This window comes from Pelophylax lessonae (assembly GCF_965119305.1).
Source record: "Pelophylax lessonae genome assembly, chromosome: 2".
Taxonomy (NCBI): Eukaryota; Metazoa; Chordata; class Amphibia; order Anura; family Ranidae; genus Pelophylax; species Pelophylax lessonae.
The window spans coordinates 681499592-681505893 of NC_138769.1; positions in this window are offsets into that span (position 1 = coordinate 681499592).

Genomic DNA, 6302 nt, shown 5'->3' on the forward strand with positions numbered 1-6302 from the left:
AGAAAAACTGAAATATCACATGGTCCTAAGTATTCAGACCCTTTGCTGTGACACTCATATATTTAACTCAGGTGCTTTCCATTTCTTCTGATCATGCTTGAGATGGTTCTACACCTTCATTTGAGTCCAGCTGTGTTTGATTATACTGATTGGACTTGATTAGGAAAGCCACACACCTGTCTATATAAGACCTTCCAGATCACAATGCATGTCAGAGCAAATGAGAATCATGAGGTCAAAGAAACTGCCTGAAGAGCTCAGAGACAGAATTGTGGCAAGGCACAGATCTGGCCAAGGTTACAAAAAGATTTCTGCTGCACTTAAGGTTCCTAAGAGCACAGTGGCCTCCATAATCCTCAAATGGAAGACGTTTGGGACGACCAGAACCCTTCCTAGAGCTGGCCGTCCGGCCAAACTGAGCTATCGGGGGAGAAGAGCCTTGGTGAGAGAGGTAAAGAAGAACCCAAAGATCACTGTGGCTGAGCTCCAGAGATGCAGTCAGGAGATGGGAGAAAGTTGTAGAAAGTCAACCATCACTGCAGCCCTCCACCAGTCGGGGCTTTATGGCAGAGTGGCCCGACGGAAGCCTCTCCTCAGTGTAAGACACATGAAAGCCCGCATGGAGTTTGCTAAAAAACACCTGAAGGACACCAAGATGGTGAGAAATAAGATTCTCTGGTCTGATGAGACCAAAATAGAACTTTTTGGCCTTAATTCTAAGCGGTATGTGTGGAGAAAACCAGGCACTGCTCATCACCTGTCCAATACAGTCCCAACAGTGAAGCATGGTGGTGGCAGCATCATGCTGTGGGGGTGTTTTTCAGCTGCAGGGACAGGACGACTGGTTGCAATCGAGGGAAAGATGAATGCGGCCAAATACAGGGATATCCTGGACAAAAACCTTCTCCAGAGTGCTCTGGACCTCAGACTGGGCCGAAGGTTTACCTTCCAACAAGACAAAGACCCTAAGCACACAGCTAAAATAACGAAGGAGTGGCTTCACAACAACTCCGTGACTGTTATTGAATGGCCCAGCCAGAGCCCTGACTTAAACCCAATTGAGCATCTCTGGAGAGACCTAAAAATGGCTGTCCACCAACGTTTACCATCCAACCTGACAGAACTGGAGAGGATCTGCAAGGAGGAATGGCAGAGGATCCCCAAATCCAGGTGTGAAAGACTTGTTGCATCTTTCCCAAAAAGACTCCTGGCTGTATTAGATCAAAAGGGGGCTTCTACTAAATACTGAGCAAAGGGTCTGAATACTTAGGACCATGTGATATTTCAGTTTTTCTTTTTTAATAAATCTGCAACAATGTCAACAATTCTGTGTTTTTCTGTCAGTATGGGGTGCTATGTGTACATTCATGAGGAAGAAGAATCCACTTAAATGATTTTAGCAAATGGCTGCAATATAACAAAGAGTGAAAAATTTAAGGGGGTCTGAATACTTTCCGTACCCACTGTATATATATATATATATATATAAAAACAAGAATATATATATATATATATATATATATATATATATATATAAGCACGTATAAACATTATTATAGAGGATGGACCAAAACAATATAGGAGTAGTCAATGTCATCTCATTCAAAATAGTGGGACACATCCCACTCTTAGTTCATACCATGGGGAATTCGGGTGTCTAAATGGAATATCCAATAGACTTCTCTTTTACATAGAAGTCTGAATAAATCGCCTCCCCTAATTGGAAGTCTTAGTCTCTCCACTATCTGGACCTGTAATAGACTGATGTCCCCATTATGTAGGCCATTAAAATGTCTTGCTATATGGGTAGATTTATTGGTCCTAATGACACTCAAATGTTTGCGGTACCGCTCACGCAATTTGCGGGTGGTACGTCCCACATACTGCATGCCGCATAATTTACAAGTAATAATATATACCACATTACTGAGCAGGGGACATTTCTCCACTGAGCACCAATGCAAGAGGGGGCACTTCTCCATTGACCACCAATGTAAGGGGACATTTCTCCACTCAGCACCAATGCAAGAGGGGGCACTTCTTCATTGACCACCAATGTAGGGGGACATTTTTCCACTCAGCACCAAGGTAAGGGGACATTTCTCCACTGAAGACTAATGCAAGGAGGGCATTTTTCCACTGACCACCAATGCAAGGGGACATGTTTCAACTGATAACTAATATAAGGGGACACTTCAAATCTCATAGTCTGTGTTTCTTCTCTAGCCAATATTTGTTTCATTTCATGAATATCATGAAGAAAGGGTTATAAAATGTTCTCTAGGTTACTTAGGATTAAACGGTTGGTAAAGGTACATCATAACTTTATAGTTAAAGAGGAAGTAAACTTCCATCTTTAAATTTTACCTATAGGTAAGCCTATAATAAGGGCTTACCTATAGGTAGTGTAAATATCTCCTAAACATGCACCGTTTAGGAGATATTTACTGAATATGCAGTCAGTGACATCACTGGCGCATGCGCTCTGAAAGAACGGCCACCTGTGCCATTCTTTCAGAGCCCTGTGCCCTGACCGGTGATTACCACGCGCATGTGCAGGAGTGACGTCATCGCGGCTCTGGCCAGTCACAGACCTGGAGTTTTCGAACCCGGAAGCAAGACGGGTGAAGATGGAAGCTGTCTCCAGCGATAACATCACACTGCTGTTTTGTTATCACAATGAATGTTTACATTGTAAAAAAAAATAAAATAAATATATATTTTTTTTTTAAAGCCCCCCCCCAGTTCTGGCGTGCAGTAGTGAATGCATGCGTAGGTCACGCCCACATATGTTAACAGTGTTTGCCCCACACATGTGAAGTATCGCCACGAATGTCTAAGCGAGAGCAATAATTCTGGATCCCCTCTATAACTCTTAACTGGTAACCTGTAGAAATTTTTAAAGTGTAGCCTATGGAGATTTTTAAGTACCGTAATCTTGCACCATTCCATGAGAGCGTGCAATTTTAACCACTTCGGCGCCAGAAGGTTTTACCCCCTTAATGACCAGCCCATTTTTTGCGTTACGGAACTGCATTATTTTAGGTGACAATTGCACGGTCGTGCGACGCTGTGCCCAAATACAATTGATGTCCTTTTTTCCCCCCACAAATAGAGCTTTCTTTTGGTGGTATTTGATCACCTGTGCGGTTTTTATTTTTTGCGCTATAAACAAAAAAAGAGCGACAATTTTGAAAACAAAAAAACAATATTTTTTACTTTCTGCTATAAAACATATCCAATAAAAAAAAATCTAATTTCTTCATCAATTTAGGCCAATTTGTATTCTACTACATATTTTTGGCAAAAAAAAAATCCCAATAAGCCTATATTAATTGGTTTGCACAAAAGTTATCACGTCTACAAACTATGGGATATTTTTATGGCATTTTTATTTATTTATTTTTCCTAGCAATGGTGGCGATCAGTGATTATTAGGGGAACTGAGAAATTGAGGTGGACAAATCGGACACTTAACTGACACTTTTTTGGGAACCAGTGACATTATTACAGTGATCGGGGCTAAAAATATGCACTGTTACTGTACTAATGACATTGGCAGGGAAGGGTTTAACATCAATGGTGATCAAAGGGTTAAGTGTGCTCCTTGCTGGTGCTTGCTGTGTGGGGGGGGGGGGGGGGGGTCTGACTGGATGAAGACAGAGATCGGTGTTCCTGCTTAGCAGAAACACAAGATCTCCATCTTCTTCACTGTCCGAATGGCGATATGCCTTGTGTACATAGGCAGATCGCAGTTCTGTCTCTCTGGGGAATGATCATGGGTGGCTGGCAGACATAGGGTCCGCCGGACCCATTGATTGACATCCCTGTTAGTCAATCAGTCAATCACCGCACGATTGTGCCTCCGGTGGTGTGATGGCACCATCTATTGGCTATTGCACAAAATGACGTACAGGTACATGATTTTGTGCAATAGAGCCAACCTGCCGCAGTAAATGTATATTAGGCGGTCGGCAAGTGGTTAAAGCATGACATGTTAGGTATCTATTTACTCGGCGTAACATCATTTTCACTTTATGCAAAATAACTGGGCTAACTTTAGTGTTTTTTTTTTTAATTCATAAAAATGTATTTTCCCCCCAAAAACTTGCGTTTGAAAAACCACTGCACAAAAACCGTGTGATATAAAAGATTTCAACAACTTGCATTTTATTCTCTAGGGTCTCTGAAAAAAAAAATGTTTGGGAGTTCTAAGTAACTGCCTAGCAAAAAAAAGAAATGATTTTAACTTGTAAGCAACAAATGTCAGATAAAGGCCTGGTCAGCAAGTGGTTAACATTGTAAAGCTTACACTATAGTGAATAGGTTTACATATAATACTTACAGACTATACCACATACTATAGGGATCGCTGTAATCCCTATTATATCATTATGTTCACACAAGGACTATTGCGTGCAGCTTGCACACTTTGCACAGACCTGTGTTTCTTAGTATGGAGAAATGTGTTGATCTGTTCTGATTGTATACAGTACCCTGACTTTGTTGATGGGGTGAAAAGAGATCATCAGAAGATCAGGTGGTAATATGTTAAGGTGACCAGATTTTTAAAATTAAATCTGGGGATATTTTTTATTGCAAAATGGTAAACTATTTTATAAGCATATTTTCCTCAAATGATATATGCAGTGTATGTGCTATGTGTTTATGGAAGTTATTTCTCACACTTCGCCCATGAAAAAAAAAAAAAAAAAAAAAGATACTTAGAATTGTTTGAGATATGACTACCAAATGTTATGAAGATAAGATAGAGAAAAAACAGAGTGCAGAGTTCAGGAGTGCGTTACATAAAGAATGCTGGGCTAAGTAGCGCTTAGAAGTGCACTACATAAAGAATGCAGGGCTCAGGAGTGCGCTACATAAAGAAAGCAGGGCTCAGGAGTGTGCTACAAAGAATGCAGGGCTCAGGAGTGCACTACATAAAGAATGCAGGGCTCAGGAGTGCACTACATAAAGAATGCAGGGCTCAGGAGTGCACTACATAAAGAATGCAGGGCTCAGGAGTGCACTACATAAAGAATGCAGAGTTCAGGAGTGCGTTACATAAAGAATGCTAGGCTAAGTAGCGCTTAGGAGTGCACTACATAAAGAATGCAGGGCTCAGGAGTGCACTACATAAAGGATGCAGGGCTCAGGAGAGCGCTACATAAAGAATGCAGGGCTCAGGAGTGCGCTACATAAAGAATGCAGGGCTCAAAAGTGCGCTACATAAAGAATGCAGGGCTCAGAAGTGCCCTACATAAAGAATGCCGGGCTCAGGAGTGCACTACATAAAGAATGCAGGGCTCAGGAGTGCGCTACATAAAGAATGCAGGGCTCAGGAGTGCACTACATAAAGAATGCAGGGCTCAGGAATGCTCTACATAAAGAATGCAGGGCTCAGCACTGCACTACATAAAGAATATAGTGCCCAGCAATGCAGCATCACCAGTGCCTATCTAAGCAGCCTCACCTGTGCCCAGCAATGCAGCCTCACCAGTGCCCATCCAATGCAGCCTGACCAGTGCCCAGAAATGCAGCCTTACCACTGCAGGGGATCAGACAGAAGAGAGTCGCCCGCTTTATCAGCTTTAATTTGAATCGCCGGGCGCCCGCCGTCACACAAGTCCCGCCTCCTGAATCAGCTCTTACCTATAATAGACAGCACACGACCTGGCATTGGACAATTGTGCTGTCTATCAAAGGAGACAAACAAGGAGGCGGGACTTGATGTGACGGCGGGCATCGGCGATTCAAATTAAAGCTGACACAAGGGGGGACGCTAGCCTGACACCCCCCAGTGTGTGCCCCCCGGGGCAGACCGCCCCCCTCTACCTTAGGACCCAACCAGGATCAGCCCTGCACCTAGCACTGCCCCTGCAATCCGGGGACAAGCGTGGGGACAGACTTGCTTCGGAGACAGTGTCCTCAATCCGGGGACGTCTGGTCATCCTATAATATGTATCTCCAAAACATGTCTATATACAGGCAGTCCCTGGGTCACCAACATTCGACTTACAAAGGACTCTTACTTACAAATGGAGGGAGACAACAGGAAGTGAGAGGAAAGATAGCCCTAGGAAGGGAAATCCACTCCTGTAAGAGTTCACATGGGAAAAAGGTGACTCCACTGAAGCTTTATCACCAATCCCCGTTTCCACAACAACCCAAATTTTTCAAATTACAGTTGTCATGGGGAAAGAAAATTGAAAGTGAGGTGAAATCTTCTGAACAGGGGCACAGACTGCAAAACAAATGTTACAGGGGTGTTACCCCTTCCCTATCTTATCCAAAAAACTTAC